Genomic DNA, 21,879 nt, shown 5'->3' with positions numbered 1-21,879 from the left:
GACCTATTCATTATGTGGCCCCATGCCACCAAACAGATGGAATTTCAGAAGCTCGAAAGCAGATGCATAAATCAATTTTCACAAAGAATTGCTCTTTCTTCAAAATAATATGCAAAATCATATAATTTGTCATTTAAGTACTTTCTCCTAAAGACATTTTAAAATTAATAGAATTTTAAAGACTAGTCTTAGGATCAATAAATTGGTTAAACAGCTTTATATCATAGTATAATATCATGATTGTATTCATGTAATGACAAATTGTCATGGGTTCCATGATGAAGAAATAAATCAGGAAAATATTGGTCTTATCTTTAAAAATGTAAATTAAATATCTATTCTGGTTTCCTGACATGAGAAACACAAATTTGATTTTTATGGAAGATGAATTTAGTCAGTGCTGCAATACATAATTATCAGTCCATTGTATTACTTGTACTTAGGTTTTGCCTCTTCTTGTAGACAATTAATACCAAGAACTTACAACCAGAATAGTGATACGTAATGAGAAATTCATCTTCATATGAACAATGGAAAAAGATGCATAACTCTGGACACAGCAAACTTGTGAAATTAAATGTACTCTGGTAGAAACTGAAAGAAATCTACTATTTCATATTAAATTTGGACATTAAAGTTAAAAACTCTGGGAGTAGCTTATTATATTTATGCCTCAGACAAACTGCAACTGGTTATAGTAGTAAAGTGACAGACTAACATTTATCTACTCCACAATAACTTTGCTGCTAGGGGCCAGGCCCTTTGTTGGCTGCAGAGTACACAAATCTAACAAAACAGGGTCCCTCAATTCGAGAAGGGAATCAATTGTGCAGTAGAAGGCATTATTGCAAAAGGCTTATCAAGCAGCAGAAAAAAAATTGAAAAAAATTAAGAGGGACAAAATGGACTTCTTTTTATTTACTTCTTTTGTTTCAAAGATTTTTTTACACACACAAGAAGCTGCAGGTTGATCATGACCTAAAAGTCCATCAGAGCTAAAAGTTAACTAATTTAAAATAGACTATGGCATAAATCCTCCACTATCACTTCTTTTCAGAATCTTCAAACCAAAAAAGAAACAAACAAAAGCTGCCAAACCAACTCTGACTCACATTGACCTCAGAGAACACAGTCGAAATGCCCCCGGGGTTTCTGAGGCTTTATATCTGCACCAGAGTAGCAAGCCAGACTCATCTTATTCCCATAGAGCGGCCAATTTTGAATGTAGCAGCCCAAAGTATAAACCACTGAGAATCTCTCCTGGGTGAGCACTTACACAAAACAAAAAGCAGAAAAGAGCTTTCTATTGCCTTACTGTGTCATTTGACATGGGATGACAAACTGCTCGCATGAATTCTCTCTTGTCCCCATGTACTTATAGGAGGGACATATTTACCTGTGGAGTTGGACATAATGTCAACTGTATCTTTCAGTAAGGTGCCCTTATTGCCCAATGGGTTACACAGCTGTGAACTGCAACCTCCTGTAGTTGCCATAAATTGAAATTGAGTCAAGGGTAAATGGTAATATGTGTGTGCACGTGTGTGTGTGTGTAAAACTCTTATCAAGACTACTTTTAACTGCTAAGAACAAAGGAACAGAGAACTACCCCCACTGTGTCATGTATTACCTAATAAATGCATTTGGATTGATCTACTGTGATACAGATATTTTCTCTGACTCATTTTTATCCTTTCTTCTTAGAATAACTCGTTGAGAAGCCCCACCAAAAACTAATGAGCATTGTAGCAACAAGCAAGTCTACATTGATAGTTGTTAAGTGGTAGCTATGTATCAGGGATATAGCATGGAATTGAATCTACATCTCCCACATGGAAAATAAGAGCTCTATCATGAACCACCAAAGAAGTCCCCGTCTTAGAGTGGTACAAGTAGTACATTTGCATGGGATTTTAATATTACCTTTTGTTCATATTCATTTTGCTACTGTTATTGTTGTATTATATTTTAATGGAGATTTCATAGTTTTAATAACCTACAAGAAAAGATTACCTTGCCTGGAGTTCTCCCCTTCCAATTCCTCTATACAGTTGCCAAAATGATCTTCCCATGTAATGAAGGCCAAATATAAGGAAGAAAAATCACAATAATAAAGATGACGGCTGAAATTGAAATCAGAGTTGAATGAGACAGTCAGCTATTCACATAAATTGTATCATCTTTAAATCTGTCAAATTCATATAATGCATATGTGTATATTTATCCCCATTTCTCAAGTATGATCATGAAGTCTTATAGGTGTGAAGTGATCTATCTAAGCTCAAATAGTTAATTATATGGTAGGAACAAGAGTCAGGCTGACTACTGCTTTGTTTCATTGTACCAAACAACCATACTACTTTCAAATTTAACATTTAAATAAAGAGTTTCCTTCATCTAGGTCATCTAGTCTCTATCCTTCAGTTTTATATTTCCCAAATAATATTTTGTTCACTTTATTTACTTGAATAATCCATGCCCTTTCAGATGTCTAGTCTTTGGACTTCTTCCTTCTTTATATATTTTTTCTTCTACCTGATCCCTCTGCCAAATTGTTTTATACCTTGTAGCAATTTGCTTAAGAAAACCTATAGGGAAACTTGCTTGAAGCCTGTCTCCCCACCCCCTCAGGTTGACTGTTTTCACACATACATATGTCTATTATATCACTGATTATATTAGTCTTTGGCATGTTCCACCTGTCCTTTAGTCTCTCTTACATGTAAAGTCAAAACAAGGACATATCTTATTTATTTTCTTATTCAATTACGCAGCTGACTATCTGATACATAGAATGAATATTTCATTAATGAATGCATAAATGAAGTAAGTGTCAGAAGAGATGATGTAGAATTAAACCAAAAAAATTGCTTTTGAAAATCCCAGCTGTATAAAGAGTAAAACAAAAATATTATTTACTGCTATTTTACTTTTTGCAGCATTTACAGCTATGGATTTTGATAATGATAACTAGGTCAGGTAAAATCAAAATAAAATATGATGCCTTGTTTGCATTATGTCTGAAGGGCTTGATATTTTTTCTAAATTTTCAGGTTTTGAAAAAAGAAAAATCATTGCATGTCTCAGATTGATTAGACATTCTAGACCTTTTGAAATCCACTGGATAATTATACACATTTCTACTTAGCTTCAGAACTCTGACCCAAGAGTCAAACAGAAAGAAATATGAAATTTTCTTCAGGCAAAAATAGCATCTAATTATCGTTGAAGTAATTATGCTCTATAAGCACAAAATACTGATATAATAAATTATTTTATACATGTCTAATTATTAAAAGGAATATATAAAAGGATTTGTGCAAATACCGGAGGCTCTTTAGTAATTTGAAAGGCATTATGGATTATGAGGCACAGCGAGTGAAACATCAACGTGTACACTGCAATGCCTTTGGCTGTTTCTTTATGTGATATACGTTACATCCCATGTTGAGAAATTCAAGATTCTTTGAATGTACGTGTGCACAATGATTTGCGTTTCTGAATAAAATTAAACTGCTTATTTTCCTCTGTCGCCAAATGATGTGTGAAAACACAAGTGGATAAAGCAGTTAATGAAGGAAACATTGTATGTTTCAGTTTTAAAAAGGCTAGTTTCATTCTGAAGCTCTGCCCTTTACTATGCTGGGTTTTGTGAACCTATTTATGTTTTCTCTATGCGTTTGGTTTCTAAATTCTAAAACAAGGATGGAATGGTATACATTATAACAATAGTCTGAATATTGAATCTATTAATTCCTATGCAATTTCCTTGGAACAGCAAAATACTGCATTTATATTATTTATTTTATTAAGTGATATATATTTGAAAAAATAGAAATTATATACCACAGTTCCTCATGGAATACAAAAGAATTACAAAACGTAGAAGAAAATACTTGATGGAACAATGTTCTTGCTGAAAATGTATACTTTAACTTGAGCTTAGAAATGTACAATACAAAACATTTTGGGGGGCTGGCTGATGTGAAGAAGATTCTAGAAGGAAAGAACTGCTGGGTTTGGAACTAGAATATTTCATACATTATTCAAATGGACAGACAGGGAAAATATTCCACAGGAGGTTCACAATGAATAAGGGCATCTGAAAAATAATAGATACTTTTGAATTAAGGTGTCTGCAAAGAATAGTGAATGTCCCATGGACTGCCAGAAAGGGAAGTAAATTTGCACAGCCAAATAATTTCTGAAGATGACAGATGATGAGACTTCAACTCATGAACTTCTGGCAGACTATCAGGATGGACCAATCCCCAAAGGAGGATGTCATGTTTGTAAATTAGTGAATCATTGAAAAGGAGGTAGACCATGAAGAAGAAGGATTAAGACAGTGGCTATGACAACAGGTTCAAACACAGGAAGGGTTTTGATGATTGTACAGGACCAGGGCTGCAATGAGTCACAACGGATTCAACAACACCTAATAATTTAAAACCGATAACAGTGCAATACTCACATCTTAGTTTCACCAATAGTTTCAGGTGTTCTACAAGATAAAAGAGAAGACAGATACATATAGATAGAATTAAAAATTGCATGTTAAAACAGACTAATTTGACACTATATTCATTACAATCGAGCTAAGACCACAAGATAGTATGATGATAAAGAGAGAAGCACCAGGAAGAGAGAGAGCGTCTCTGCTTTTAGGAATTCAGTTAGGTCACAATTCCTTGCTCTTACAAAAATTATTCATTTTAAGCCAAAATATAGTTCATCAGAATGAACAGACATGAATATCCTTAATATGACACTCCCATAGCAGCGTGGATGAAACACAGTGGAAAACTAGATAGGGCAGAGGATTTGTGGTAAAGGTGATGACATAATATGGGCAGAAACAGTGATTGTACAATATGAAGTGCAAGACTTTAGTTGGCTGAGTTTCCCAGAGAAACAAAACCAGATGACTCATTTATACAAAAGAAATAATTTAATATCAAGAAAGAAAATGAGGGTCTGGGTCAGTTGCTACTGGCGGCTGCTCCAGAAAAGCACTGTAGATGAAGCAGCAGGTGAAGCTGGGGGTCACAGGTTCATGAAAGCTGAGCCACATGGAGCCAAGAATGCAGGGAGAAGGCAGGGTGTCACAGCTCTCAGGATCCACAGGCTAACAAGCCCACAGTCAGAAACACCATCCAGGCAAGGTGGGAGGTGAAAAGGGGCAGCAGGAGGCTCTGTTTTCCTTCATGTGTCTTATAAAAATGCCAGACCCATAAGTAGGCTTCATCAGCCTGTGATCCGACTGATAAATTGGACTCTATCTCTACCTTCATACAGGTAAAATAAATTGACAAAAATATAACCATCACAGTGACCTTATTTTATTGAGCTATCCACGCAGTAATTTTTTTGGATGGGTGCACAATTTATGTGTATATTTGTATTTGAAAAAAGTAAATGTTGCTGTAGAACGCGGCCATATATTTCACTGAGTGGCAATTGATTATTGATTGTCTGTTTTGTTTCCATTTCCATTGTAGTATAGCAGAGAAGATAAGGACTTTGTCTCTTTTACTCAGCTAACAAAAAAACAAAAATTCACAACCATCCAGAGGATTCCAACCCATGGTGTCCTGTAGGACAGCTTAGACTTGCCCAGGAGGGTCGCAGAGACTGTTGTTCTTTATAGAAGCAGACAGCTCATCTTTCTCTATGGAGCAGCTGGTGGGCTCTAATGTAACACCTGGATGTTAGCAGCCCAGTGTACACCACCAGGATGCCATCTCAGATCATAAATGAACTAATTAATATTTTGTCTAATAATTGGAAATTATTAATCAGTATTTAAAAGATAACTATTCATCAAGAATAAGCAATCAAGCAAAATTAAAGTAGAAGAAAGAAAATGACAAAATTGCTAACATTTTTAATGGAATCAATAAACTAATGAAGTGAACTATTTTCTTTTCTATATTGTCTTTGACCTTATATAAAACAATATATTTTTGTCTCGTATGAGTGTAGCTGTTTAGAGATCTTTTAAAAAACATTTTAAACCTGATCTCCCAGAAACATGGGGCCTATGAAAGGATCAAGGACAAATCAACAGACCACATCACTCCCAACAAAAATACCAGACAGACAAAACATAGTATCAGAGTTAACATCTCTTATAGAAGAAACAGATACAGGTCTGCCAGAGAGGAAAATCTTCCGAAGTATGCTCCCAGTGATACGGGAGCTGAGGGAAGCAACCCAGAATAAGGATGCAATGATAGAGGAGATGAAATCCACGATAGAGGGATGAAATCCACCCACCAAAGAGAATGGCAGGAGTTAACAGAGGAGGTAGCAGAAGGAAGCCACACACAAGGTCACAGAATTACGATTAGACTTGAGGAGGCAGAGAACCGTATCATTTATCTCAAGGATACTCAAACAGTCCTAAGCAAGCAAGAAAGACGGGCAGATAGGAAAATTAAAGAAACAGAAGACAGCTGAGATCAATGACAGATGCTATGAAGAGGAATAATATTTGAATAATTGGTATACCAGAGCACAACACAATAAACAAGTCAACAGCCAAGATAGCAAAGGAATTTCTGGAAGAAAATTTCCCCATCATAAGGGAGAATCAGACACTCATACAGGAAGCAGAAACGACTCCAGCTAAACTAAATCCTAAGAAGAACACTCCAAGATATATAATGGTAAAAATATTCAACTTAGAGGAAAAAGAGAAAATTTTATGAGCAGCAAGAGAAAGGAAGAGAGTCACATACAAAGGAGCACAGATAAGAATATGCTCAGACATAACAGCAGATACCATGAAGAGGAGGAGAGAATGGAGCAACATCTTCCAAAAGCTGAAAGAAAAAAATGCCTCCCCCAGAATCCTGTACCCCGCCAAGTTATCCATTAAGATAGATGGTGAGATAAGTGTCTTCCAGGACAAGGAAAGACTCAAAGAATATGCTGCAAGTCACCAGACCCTGCGGAAGATACTGGCTGACTTACTATGGCTGGACAATCAACTTCCACCAAGATCAAACAGGAGACCACCATAGAGCCCATCTCCATCTAGAAGCCAACATGCCAGCAACAATTACCAGGGCAACAGGGTCTCATATGGAAAATAGAACATGACAGAAACTCTCCATTCAAACACAGCACACTAATATGAAGTGAGATAGGTAAAGACACAAAACAGGGTATGACAACTATGAATCCACAGATAGTGATAATAACTGAATTCCAATGGACGCAATTTGTACTTAAAAAAAAAAAAGGTTTGAGGACTGGCTCCGAAAACATAATCCATCAATCTGTTGCCTCTAAGAGACACATTTTAAGCGCACAGATAAGAATATGCTAAGAATAAAGGGTTGGCAGAAAGTTTACCAATCGATTGATACCTCCAAAAAGGCAAAGTGGCTATCTTAATCTCCTACAAAATGGACCTCAAGATCAAAACAAAAAAAAAGAGACAAAGAAGGACACTACATAAGGCTCAAAGGTTCAGTAAACCAGGAAGCACTTAGCATATTGAATATTTACGCTCCTAATAATGGTGCTGTGAATTTCGCCAAACAAACCATTAAAAAGATGAAAAAAGAAATGATGGAATAAAAATCATAGTAGGTGACTTTAACACTCCACTTTCAGAGAAAGACAGATCACTGGGAAAGAAGCTCAGCAAAGAGGCCAGAGAATTTAACAATGTAATTAGGCAACAGGGCCTGATAGACATCTATAGAGGTTTCCATCCAAAAGCATAGGGTTTCATATTCTTTTCAAATCCACATGGATCTTTTTCACGAATAGACCACATGCTGGCACACATGTCCAGCCTCAGTAAATTCAAACACATAGATATTATCCAGACATCTTTCTCAGATCACCATGCCATAAAGCTGGAGATTAACAAGAGGGCATCAAGAAAAGCAAGGGCAACCAATTGGAGAGTGAACAACCATCTCGTGAGACATGAATGGGTACAGGCCCAGATCAGAGAGGATATTAGGAAGTTTCTAGAAACTAAGAAGAATGAGCATACAACGTGTCAAAACTTTTGGGACACGGCTAAGGCATTTATCAGAGGTAGCTTCATATAATTAAATGCATACATGAAAAAAGAAGAAAGGTGTATGACAGATACGTTAACACTAAACCTCCAACAACTACAACAGAGTCAGTAGAACAACCCCTCCAATAGCAAGATAAAGGAAATAATAAAAATAAGGGTGGAGTTAAACCAGTGGGAAGACAAGAGGACAATGCAAAAGATAAATGCAGCTAATAGCTGGTTCTATGAAAGAATTAACAAAATTGACAGTCCTCTGGCAAAGCTTACCAAGGATAGAAAGGAACATACATCAATAGCCAGGATGAGGGATGAATCAGAGGCAATAACAACAGACCCCAATGAGATTAAAAGGATAATCACAAAGTACTATGAAAGTCTGTATTCTAATGAAATCAGAACCATGGAAGACATGGATAAATATTTGGAAAAACAGTCTCTACCTAGATTATCTCAGTGAGAGATCAGGAACCTCAACAAACCCATAGTGAAAGAAGAAATAGCGAGGGTCATCAAAAACTTATCAATTAAAAAGACCATAGGGCCAGATGGTTTCACAGCAGTATTCTACCAAGCATTCGGGGAAGAGTTGACACAGATTCTCCACAAAGTATTCCATAACATAGAAGAGAATGGCAACCCCCCAAACTCATTTTATGAATCCAGCATTACTTTGATACCAAAACATGGCAAAGACCCCACAGGTATAGAGAAGTACAGACCAATATATCTAATGAACATAGATGCAAAAATCCTTAACAACATATTGGCCAATAGAATACAAAAGTATATCAAACATATCATCCACCCACGACCAGGTAGGATTCATCCCAGGGACACAGGGATGGTTTAACATCCGAAAATCCATCAACATTTTACTGCACATCGAGAAGGAAAAGGATAAAAACCATATGATAATATCCACAGATGCAGAAAAAGCATTTGACAACATCCAGCACCCATTCCTAATCAAGACACTCATGAAGATAAGATTGGAAGGTAAGTTCATCAAGCTTATACAAATTATGAAAGACCACGGGCCAACATAGTCAATGGAGAAACGACAAGAACAATCCCAATGAAAAAGAGTACAAGACAAGGATGCCCCTTGTGGCCACTTTTATTCAATATCGTTTTGGATGTTCTGGCTAACAACATAAGACAGCAGAAGGACATCAAAGGGATCCAAATGGGAGGCAGGAGGTGAAACTATAGCTATTTGCAGATGACATGATCCTGTACATCGAAAACCCCAAAAGCTCCACAACAGGAGTACTTACAGCAATAGAGGAATATGGAAGAGCAGCAGGATAAAAGATCAACAAAAATAAGTTGGTTGGTTTTCTATTCACATTGGACAGGGCCATGGAAGAGGGGATGAAGAAGGAAGTACCCTTCACAGTAGCTAAGAACAAACTGAAATACCTAGGAATATATTTAACAAAAAATACTAAAGACCTGTATATGGAAAACTATAAAACCCTACTACAAAAACAAACAAACAAAACATACCCTACTACAGGAAACCAAAAGCGACAGTAAAGATGGCAGTCTTACCTAAGGCACTCTATAAGTTCAATGCTATACCAATTCAGATATCATCAACCTTCTTCAAAGAATTAGAAAAATTGACCACCAATTTCATATGGAGAGGGAAGAAATCCAGAATTAGCAGAGAACTCCTCAAGAAGGACACAGTTGGATGACTCACCTTACCCAATTTTAATGCCTATTACACAGTTACAGTGGGCAAAACAGCATGGTACTGGCACAACGTCAGACACTGAGACCAGTGGAAAAGAATAGAAAACCCAAGAGTAAAATCAACAGCATATAGACAACTGGTCTTCGACAAGGGTCCCAAAAATATCAAGTGGGAAGCGGATGACTTTTTAACAAGTGGTGCTGGAAGCAATGGAGATCCACATATAGAAAGATGAAACAAGACATTTACCTCACCCCATGCACTAGAATAAACTCAAGGTGCATCACAGACCTAGAAGTTAAACCCCAAACCATCAGGATCATCAAGGAGGGAATTGGGACTAACCTCAAAGCATTGGCCCAGGAAATTCATAGGCTCACTGCAATAGGGAAGGGTACACACACAGGTGAACTGGAAATTGACAAATTGGATTTAATAAGAATAAAGCACCTGTGCACCTCAAAAGACTTCACCAAGAGGGTGACAAGACAACCCACAGTATGAGAGAGGATTTTTAGTAATGACACATTGGACAAAGGGCTCATTACTAAAATCTACAACACCATTTTGTCCTACAAAAAGAGGAAAACAGTTAACCCCCTAAGGAAGTGGGCAAAAGAACTGAAAAGAACTTTCACTAGGGAGGAGACCCATCTGGCTCATGATCATGTGAGAAAGTGTTCCTGGTCCTTAGCCATAAGAGAAATGCAAATCAAACTGACCGTGATATACCACCTAACAACCGGAGGGTAGCCCAAATCAGCAAATCAGAAAGCAAGTGTTGGAGGGGCTGTGGTGAAGTAAGAACCCTCCTCCACTGCTGGTGATAGTATAGATTTGTACAGCCACTGTGGAAAGCAATCTGGCGATACTTAAAGAAAATAGAAATTGATCTACCTTATGACTTAGCCATCCCTCTACTGGGCATATACCCAGTGGAAGCAGCAAATAAAACACAGCCAGTCATATGTGCTTCAATGTTTATTGCGACACAATTCTCAATCGCAAAGACTTGGAAACAGCCTAAGTTTCCATTGATAGATGAGTGGATTAGTAAATTTTGGCACATACACACAATGGAGTACTATGCAGTACTGAAAAGCATGGGCGATCATATGAAACACATTGTTTCACGGGAAGAGCTGGAAAGAATTATGTTAAGCGAGGTAAGCCAGACTCAAAGGGACAGGTATAATATGAGTTCCCTGAGGTAAGTGCAATAAGCATCCCAGGAATAAAAGAATAAACATCTATCTCAAAATAAACGGCTGGAAGCATAGACAGTTGGAGGGAGGGCAGGCCACACCAAAGGAGGTACATGAGAGCCCAGCATAAAGAAGGGGAAGTGGGGCAGGTAGAGGGAGAAGCAGCGAGTGGATTGTATGGGGAACAGGGCACTAAGCCACCCTGGGGATAGTATTGATTGTGTCCCCACAGAACTGGAACATGCATACGGACCCCACCATGACACACCAAACCAGGAGGCAACGAAAAATGCGGAGGAATCCACAAAGAGACTGGACCATACACCAGCCCCAACCAGACCCCCACAACCAAAGGGAGTACCACAGAAAATGAAAATAGATGGTCTGGTGTGGGAAAGGAACTGACCTACCACACCACACACAGAAGGAAGCTGAAGCAAAGGAAGGAGGGAGAATGGAGCGGAGCACACCTGGGCTCACCAAGTTCAGAGGACGATAGCCCAGCTCGAAGGGCCCTTTGTACAAAGAGGACCACATAGCCGGCACCATGGAGAGATGTGACATCCTTCACTGACCCATGGCCCTATACAGTACAGCACCTGAGACACAGAGGGGGATTTCTGACTGAGCTGACCCTTCCACACTGAGGCAAAACACTGGGGGTGTGCAATGGAACAGCGGGGAAAGCAGAACAATGGCATCCCTAGGGAGTATAAAGGATGGATTTTGGGGGGCTGCTGTCGATGCCATGTACTTATGTGCCACTTTGGTGCTGTCAAATCCATCTGTATTTTTATGCATATATTACTTTATCTTCAGGTCCACCTAGATAAGATAGACTGGACAATGTGAGAAGAAAATAAAGGGAACAATGGTCCCAGAGGGACATGAGAGTGTGGAAGGTAGGGGAAGGGAGGAGGTGTAGGCCAACCAAGAGAGAAGGGAATAACAAGTGGTTCAAAACCAGTGGAGGGAGAGGTTGGGAGAACTGGTAGGGAGTGACCAAGGGCAAGGTAAATGAGAGGAATTACTGAAACCAGAATGAAGGCTGAACATGGTAGTGGGACGGGAGGAAAGCGTAAGGAAATAGAGTAAAGGAGTAGGAGGCAAAGGGCATACACAGGAGCCTAAATACAGACATGTGCATATGTAAATATATTTATGATTATTGGGGAAATAGACTTAGGTGCATGTATTAATAGGTTCAGTAGTAGGGAAGCAGGTGGACATTGGGCCTCCTCGCACACACTCCCTCAATACAATAGCACCATGCTCAACTAAACGTTCATTCCATGATACCCACCTTCCTGACATGATCGCTGAAGACAGATGTGTGCATAAGCAAATATGGTGAAGAAAGCTGATGCTGCCCGGCTATCAAAAGATACAGCATCTGGGGTCTTAAGACTTGAAGACAAACAAGTGGCCATCTAGCTCATAAGCAACAAAGCCCACAGAGAAGAAGCACACAAGCCTAAGTGAACACAAGGTGTTGAAGGGATCAGGCAGCAGACACAAAAGAACAAAACCATCATTGTGTGATCAGCTTCCCCATATAAACGCTGAAAATGAATGTGTGCATAAGTATGTGTGGTGAAGAAGGCTGATAGTGCCCAGCTATTGAGACATGTAGCGTCTGGGGACTTAAAGACTTGAAAGTAAACAAGCAGCCATCTAGCCCAGAAGCAACAAAGCCCACAGGGAAGCAGCACACCAACATGTGTGATCACGAAGGGCCGAGGGGACCAGGTTTCAAGCAGCAAAGGCTGGGAAAAAAATCATATTGTCGTGAATGAGGGGAGTCCATAATGGGGACACAATGTCCATCTGTAGACAACTGAACATCCCTTGCAGAGGGGTAGTGGGGAGTCGATGAGTCACTCAGGGTTCAGTGTAGCAATAATGAAACTTACAACCTTTCTCTAGTTCTTAAACGTTTCCTGTCCCCCCCCCACCCCCCCACCCCCCAACTATCATGATCTCAATTCTACCTTGCAAACCTGGTTAGACCAGAGGATCCACAGTGGTCTAGTTGGGATCTGGAAACAGGGAATATAGGACAGATGAATCCCTCAGGACCAATGGTGAGAGTGGCGATACTGGGAGGGAAGGGGGTTAGAAAGGAGGAAACGATCTTTGGGATCTACATATAACCTCCTCTCTAGGGGATGAGCAACAGGAAAATGGGTGAAGGGAGAAACCGGGCAGTATAAGATAAGATAAAATAATAATTTATAAATTATATTAAGGGTTCATGAGGGAGGGGGAGGTGGGGAGGAAGTGGAAGGGAAGAAATGAAAATGAGCTGATTCCAGGAACCCAAGCAGAAGGTGAATTTTGAGAATGATGAGGGCAATGAATGCATAAGGGTGCTTTACTCAATTGATGTATGTATGGATTGTGATAAGAGTTGTATGAGCCCTAATTAAATGATTAAAAAACCATTTTAGGGTTACTTATAAAGTCAAAATTAGGTTTAGCCACTAAAGGTAGAATAGTATCTAATATCTGCAATTTATTTTGCTCATAAAATAATCCATCTACAGTTAATTTTATCAATATTTTCAGAAGATAGAAAATATCGATATTCTGCTCTCTGAGATAGAATCAGGAAAGCAAAATACCAGACAACATAAGAATCAATTAACTACTAATAACTACAAACCAATCAGTGCAATTTGAGTAGCAATATCAGTAAGTGGAATATTGAATGTGATAGATTACATTTTGGGGTAAACATTTTGTGTGCTGAATGTTAAAGTTAAAATGAAACAAAATATTATAAATTCTAAACCTCTGGGAATGACAAAGTCAATACAAAATGAATGCATTATCTTTTTTTCCTAATTGTACTACTAAATGGTGTAGTGTGAAAAAAAATCTGGTAGAATATGGCTACAAACTGTTGGCCATAGAGAGGAGAAACTTTAAGCAAGGGGAACAATTAGTCACTAGCTGCCCAAAAGCACTTGGTTGATTGGAGCATTGGATTTGTTTCACTTTAGGGTTGTACTGTTAGGTAACGGGAATTACTCTTTGAGAAATTGTAGGTGGTGCCAAAACCGATATACCAAGAGCAGAATGGTTGTAAATGTCAGGAAATCTATCTAAAGACCTCATGAAGAAAAAAAGCAATAAGGCTGATGAATATTAAACTGATGATATATTTTGGTTTAGGACAATAAAAATGGGTACTGTGTCTAATTGAAAATAAAAATAAAAAGTCTATTTAGAATTATTGTGAATGGTAAAACATGTTTTTAAAAATGATGAAATGTAATATAATTTTTCATGTTTTATTCTCACTAACATACATTTTATTCTGCTATGTGCTTCTGTTTTAGTGCTTATTTACATACAAATGTCTCCTATTGTATTAGGGAAAGTGAAAACATTTTGAAACAGCACTTAGTTTAGACATTTGTCCATTTTTCAACAATACACTATTGACTTCTGCTGATAATATTTTCAATAATAATGGGGTCTGTGGGAAAATATTATGTATTAATTAAATAAAATGACAAAAGTCCAGAAGAAACCTCCCCAGATTATACAGCAATGGAAAAGACAGAAGAGTATTTTTCAGAAAGAGGCACATGGTAGGAAGACATCAAATCTGGAGATAATATTAGTGTGAAGTGTCAATTGACTCATAGAAATCTAAAGGGTAAGTTGCTGCTATTCCATTTTATTTCATATGGTTGTTTATAATATTACTTCTCTTTTTTCTTAGTTGATTGTGGAATGTTTTAACTACTATAGGATTATTAGGGGAGAACAGTTGTTTAAGGCATTTTATTTATTGTGTGATACTTTTGTTTAAGCCCACATTTGAAATAAGTGTGTGCAGTGAAGGAACGTGGATGGTAGAAATAATATCTTCATTTGTGTTCATCAAATATTTGTTTTCAGGTAACATGATAAAAATTAGGATGTCTTTAGGGAAAAGTGTGACACGGTATGTGTGGTAGTTACATAATCTGTAGTCAATCTGAAATTTATTAAGAGAGAAGGGCTGGAGTTTAGCCTGTGAACCAGGTCACAGCTTGATGAACTCATTTGGAGGTGCTAAGGAGATAAATAGCTTATTGGAGGTGGGACACCTCGTCACTCCCTGGGAGACATTGCAGCTGGCAAGACACATGGAGCTACACTAGAGCCCTGGAGCTGATGGAGCCATGTGGAGACCCCTACCAGTGCTGAGGTGCCCCTAAAGCCACTGGATCCACAAGACTTTCCATCCACTGGCCTGTGATTGTCCTGCATTCTGCATCATTGCATGTGCTTCCTGAGTGTGAAGATGAATTTATAGATTGGTATCGGACATAAGGGCTAGTACTGGACTTAGGCATTGATCTGGACTGTGCTGGGATGTTTTCTCAATATTCAATTGCACTTCTATATAAAGCTCTTTCTTATACATATATGTCTGTTTATGAATATGGATCTGTACTCTACCCAGACTAACACATTATGGTACTTTGGGAGTAGAGTACTAGAAATACAAATCATAAATATGAGCAGTAGACTTTTTTATCTGACCTCTGCCTTATGGTAGTTTTTCTTCTTTGACTAGCCCGAGGTCAGATATGTCCATGAAGTTTACTGGGTTGTTTTCTATAAAGAATATGGGAAGTGAAAGTTTGATTATTTTGTTTGGTTCTTGTCTTTGGTTAATCCTGTCTGAAATGGTGAAAATGATTCAATGTGAATCTCAAGTTTGCGTGGCAAAGTCACCCCTTAAATTTCTCAAAGCTGATCAATGAAAATGGCTGACAGAAGGTCACAATGGTTGGCAGAATGCCTGGCTCTGGTTTGATGTTCTCAGAGGCCTAATCCCATATTTTCATATCAATAGTAGATAAGTATTATGATAAGCTAAATAAGAGTTGAACTTGACTGTTTTAAGAATTGAGGCCTTTTCATGAAGATGGTGCTGAAGGCGAAGACGGAAGCTCCTGCCCCTTCCAAAGCCAAAGCAAAGGCTTTATAGGACAAGAAGGCCATGCTGAAAGGCATCCACAACCACATGATAAAGAAGGTCCGCACATCACCCAAGACCCTGAGACTAAGAAGGCAGCCCAAAAACGCTCAGAAGAGCACCCCCAGGAGAAATAAGCTATCATCACTTTCCCCTTGATTACAGAGTCTGCCGTGTAGAAGATCGAAGATAGCAACACACTTGTGTTCATTGTGTATGTCAAAGCCAACAAACAGCAGATCAAACAGGCTGTGAAGCAGCTCTATGACATTGACCTAACCAAGGTCAACACCTTGATCAGGCCTGAAGGTGAGAAGAAGGCATATGTTCGACTGGCTATTGACTATGAAGCTTTAGATGTTGCCAACAAAATTAGAATCATATAAACTGAGCCCAGCTGGCTAATACGACATATAAATGTTTTCAATAAAAAAAAGAATTTGGATGAGTATCTGATTCTACTTTGTTTATATTGTTGTCTCTTGCTTATTATTGTTGATAAAATGATAATAATTATTATCAGGAAGTATGAAAATAGAGGGCTTGTAGGCCAACTTGCCTTTAGCCATTAAATTTGAATCTCTTAATGGGTTAAGACTTTCCTACAAAGAATGATCTGAAAAGATAAGCCCCATCCAGTGCTTTGGAGTACTCAGGACACTTGTATCCCAAGAGACTTGCCTAAGGGCTGATAACATATTGAAGAAAACTGAACTCATTGGCTTTTTGAATCTTGAACTAGTGTTTTTTTCACAAGCTGGAAAAAATCTGGAACCATGGAGAAAACTCCTCTTTAGGACTGAACATTAAAGTAAGCCTGTGGGCAAGGTGAAATGCTTGCTAGATGACGACCTGGATCCACTTGGGCAGGCTAACATGCTTGCCAGGTGACCAATTGGATCCACTTGTTGAGTGGAAGTTGGAGAAAAGCAGCCATAGAGAGGCAGGTTGAGTCTGGCCACTGACACTGTGGACCTGGTTTAAAGGAGCGAAAGGAGAATATGAGAGCGGATTGAATGGTCCGAAGTTCATGACCTGGCCCAAGGGGGCTACACTTGTTAAGTAGTTGTGACGGGGCCATGATCTAAAAGTAAGCCAACCAATGGGCATCCTGGTGAGGCTAAGTGAGGTAGCCCATGCTGAGTTGACCAGAAACCGACCAGATGAAAAAAGATTTTTCAGCCTGTGAACAGCTGAATATTGCTGCAGACTTTATGAATGGCCTGTCCTGATTTGACTTTGCTTGTGGATGTGGACTCAGAAGGTTCCAACTGGAAAGAATGTTCTTCACATCCAAGAATCTGATTGTCCCCTCAGTGTGCTGGGTTGATGTAGGTGGACAGTATAGAAATTAGATACCCAAAGAAGATTTACAAACTTTCATATATAAGGAATGTATTCATAGGTTTATAGGATTAAGATGTAGGTGTTCACAAAACTATAGAATATTTAGGTTTTGTTCATTTAAAGATTGTTATGTTTAACTAAGGGTGGCACATATTGAATTGTATATATTTTAGTTTTATCTTATTAGGTTCAGATATGACTATTTTATTATTTGCTTGAAAATTATTTATGGCTAAAGAGTTGTGTGAAAGTGTCAAATTGAGAAGGGGTGATCCATGGTAGTTACATAATCAGTTGTCAACTTGAGAATTATTAAGAGTGAAGGGGTGGAGGAGTTTAGCGTGTCAACCAGGTCACAGCTTGATGACCTCATTTGGAGCTGCTAAGGAGATAAAGAGCTCATTGGAGGTGGGACACATGGTCACATGTGGGCTAATACTGGACTTTTAGACTTGATCTGGACTGGCTGGGATGTTTTCTCTATATTCAATTGTTCTTGTATATAAATCTCTTTCTTATACATATATGCATGTTTGTGATTTAGTTTCTCTAGTCAACCTGGACTAACACAGTATGTAACATAATCCTCATACTGCAATTAAGTTTACTAAGTTGGATTTCTCAGTTGCTAAGACAAAAACAAAACAAAACAAAATGCCGTGTTTTCTCTCACTACCTGGGCACATTCACATTATTCTAGTATAATTGATATTTGAAATAATTTTAACTCATCTTGAGCATTTCAACAAAATATAATACATTCTCAAGTATAATTCTCTCTTCTCCAACCAAAATGAGGTAAATGTTAAATGTGGGTTTGACTTAAATTTTTTCCAAGTTCTTTCCTCACAAAAGCACAGTTCTCATCTGTGAATGTTTATTACTAAAAGCAATTACTTTAAGTGCTTAACTCAATATGTGTACATCTATCTGCAGAACTTCTGTGCCACACTTGTATATATCAGCAAGTTCCATGCTTCCGATTTTCTTTATATGGGGACTATAAGTCTCATAAGACGTGTACTTGGCGTATATCTTGAAATCACTGTATGAACCTTACCTCACCATTTTTCCCTCTCAAGACTGGATGAAAAATTATGGTCAAGTATCACAAATTGCAGAATTGGTAAAGGAGTAATGCAATATAGAGCTTTTCTCTAATAATATAAGATGCACTTCTGAAGACAAGACATTTGAGTAATTTATTTCCACCAATAAACACATATAATTTATAGATTTATAGGTGTTTATTGGTGGGTGATTAATTAGTCCCCTGTGCCTCTGTTTACCTTGTAGCTAAAAGCAGCGTGAGATAACTCAGTTCTTTAAGACCTCTTTAAGATTCTTTTGAACCTTGCATGTCCTTGTGCTTATCTTAGAATATAGTGCTGTTATTATTCAAGTGTTTAGAAAGTGTGCCTAGTTAAGTAACACCTGCATAGATCAGAGGTTCAGAATGTTTTTTTAAAGCAAATTCTTTGATGTTTATTCTGTAACCATTCCCTTGTGTAAGAAAAGTATAAAAACCAAGTTTTGAATATACTCGGGACTTCAGTCCATCAGATTGAAATCCTCACAATCCCATACTTTGTACATGTTTCTTTTCCTTTCATCTGCACGCCTCATTTCAGACCCAGCTTGATGTGAGATAGCTGGTCTAATCCCCTGCAGTTAGTTTTCTGTGAATCCAGTAGCTCACCCATGAAGCAGTAATCTCACTCTCAGCAACTTTCCTGGGAATGCTCTCTACGAAAATTGGGGTAACCAGGGCCAAATGGTCAGGAGTCATACCTTGACACAGGTCACCAAAGCATCTGATAGAAATTTATACAATTTTGTAATTTGCACTCTCACTGCCAACATGTTCATTCTGACCCACTGTGATCTTGTAGGGCAGATAATAAGTCTCCTGTAGGCTTCTGAGACTGTAAACCTTAACATCAGCAGAAAGTATCTTTTTCCTGAAGAGTAGAGTGGCTGACATTTTCAAACTGCTCACCTTGTGGCCATCCGTCCAACTGGGAAGCCACATTCCACCAGGTTGACCGTCTCTCATCTGCAGTAATGTATGCATGCTAATCATGTACCCTTCCTCAATTCTTAAGTCCTGCCTAGAACTAGAGTGGATTGATCAGTGATGGTTTGATGACCATTTCTACTGGTCTGTTTTCTACTTAAGTTTCCTATTTAAGTCCCCAGCAGGAAAAAGAAGGTTTTCTACCCCTGTAAAGAGTCACAGTCTCAGAAACCCACAAGGGCACTTATGTCCTGCGCTATTGGGTCAATATGAGCAGGTATCCACTCAATGGCAAAGAGTTGTCTTGAGTACTTTTGAGTCCTTGAACACCATTATGCCCTCATGGTAATGTGTTCCTTCATGCGAATATTTGTTCTGTGTTATCCTTGTCTTTATTTTCCTTAAGACTTAATGAATTTCTGTGTGGATTGAGGGTGTCCTCTTCATTAGAACAGCAACAAGCTTATGGAAATGATATACTATATAAAACATGAATTATGAATGGGAGGCGGGGGAATGGAGTGGTACCCAAAGACCATCTGTAGACAACTGGACATGCCCTTACAGAAGGATCACAAGTAAGGGATGAGCCATTCAGGGTTCAATATAGCACCGATGAAACACACAACTTTACTCTAGTTCTTTATTGCTTCCTTCCCCTCAGTATCATAACTCAGTTCTACCTTACAAATCAGATATGACCAGAACATGCACACTGCTACAGATAAGAGACTACAACACGGGAATCCAGGATACATAAACCCCTCAAGAACAACTTTGAGAATAGAGATACCAGGAGGATTAGGATTAGATACCAGGAGGATTATCAATCACAAGGATCAACATATAAACCCCTCCCAGAGGGATGAACAATGGAAAAGTGGGTGAAGGGCAGCAAAGGATGATGTAGGATATGAAAATAATAATATATAAATTATTAAGGGTTCATGAGGGAGGGGGATAGAGCCGGGAGAGGGGAAAATGAGGAACTGATATCAAGGGCTCAAGTAGAAAGAAAATGCTTTGAAAATGATGATGGCAACACATGTGCAAATGTGCTTTGCACAATGAATGAATATATGGATTGGGATAAGAGATGTAAAAGCCCCTAATAAAAGTATTTAATAATAAAGGACATAATTCTGGAAAAGATGATGATTAAGAAAGTTATAACAACATTTTTTTTATTTTTGGTAACTCCTTATGTGTAATCTTGTGAAATAATCTTGAAGGATATTGGACAATTGGAGGAAATTATTAGGAAGATATTTCAGAAAATTGGAAATATGTATGGTGTGAAAAAGTTAAAAAATTCTGAAGGTGGTAAAAATCAGAGCACGGAATTCTTTGGAAAAAGAATAGAGAGATGTATGTGTGCATGTATATATACGTAAATATATAAGTGAGAAGGGACCCCAAAAAACCTGAATTTTTTCACAAGCTATGTGTTTAAATTTTGTTACAAAACATCTGTATCATCTTCAAAGTACTTACTCTTCATTACGCTCAACACATTTGTCAAATCGGTGACTATTCCAAGAAATATTTTTCAAACTCATCTGATTGGATGGCTGACAGCACCACCCTCATTTTATTCTTCACTTCAATATAATCACATCTCTGAATTTTCATGTTCCTCTTTATTTATTGAAACAAAAAGAGGTCGCATGGAGAGAGGTCAGGTGAATTATGTGCGTGGAGCAAGAGATGCGTGCTTTTTTTGACCAAAAACTGGCCAAATGATAGTGAGCAGGTCCATTGTCATGGTAGTGAAACCAGTTCCCTGTCTGCCACAAACCAGGCCTCTTTTATCACACACTGTTACACAATCTTTTCAGAACTTTTAAATAGAAAGCTTTGTTAACACCCTGGCTTGGTGGAATAAACTCCAACTTCAATGTGAGTCAGCATTTTCATCCATTCAGGAATTTGACAGACATCCAAAATGAGATTTGTCATAAATTGACATTTCACCTTTTTTGAAATGAGAAATCCACTCATACATTTGAGTTTTTCCTATAGTGCAGTCATTGTAAGTTGTGTGCAAAATCACAACAGTTTTTGTGGCAATTTTCCTGATCAGGAAACAAAATTTCACAGCCTCATGCTGTCCTCTTAAATCAGCCATAACAAAAAAAGCAAGATTTGAGCAAAACTGCTTCTAACAAGAAAATCACTGTGCCCTCATAGAACTTTCCCAGGCGATGCCACTGGGTGCGCAAACTCACAGTGATGCTGGATTCTCGGGTAGCGGAAAAAATGTCTATTATGAAAGCCTTGCTTTAACTAGGGCAATTCTGGTGTTTTGGGGTACCCCCTCCTGTGTGTGTGTGTGTGTGTTAAGAGAGAGAGAAAGAGAGAGAGAGAGAGAGAGAGAGAGAGAGAGAGAGAGAGAGAGAGAGAGAGAGAGAGAGAGAGAGAGAGATAAGAGCGCTCTTGAGAAGCAAACTCAGTGACACTTGTATATATTGTATATAGATATAAGAGATTCATATCAAGAAATGGCTTGCACCATTGTAGAAATACAATCCAGTTTGGTTAAAGCCATGCTTCTCCTGACTCCTGGAAGCTGATGAATAG

Source organism: Tenrec ecaudatus, chromosome 2 (genome assembly GCF_050624435.1).
Source record: "Tenrec ecaudatus isolate mTenEca1 chromosome 2, mTenEca1.hap1, whole genome shotgun sequence".
NCBI classification, from domain to species: Eukaryota; Metazoa; Chordata; class Mammalia; order Afrosoricida; family Tenrecidae; genus Tenrec; species Tenrec ecaudatus.
This window is presented reverse-complemented; position numbering follows the sequence as displayed.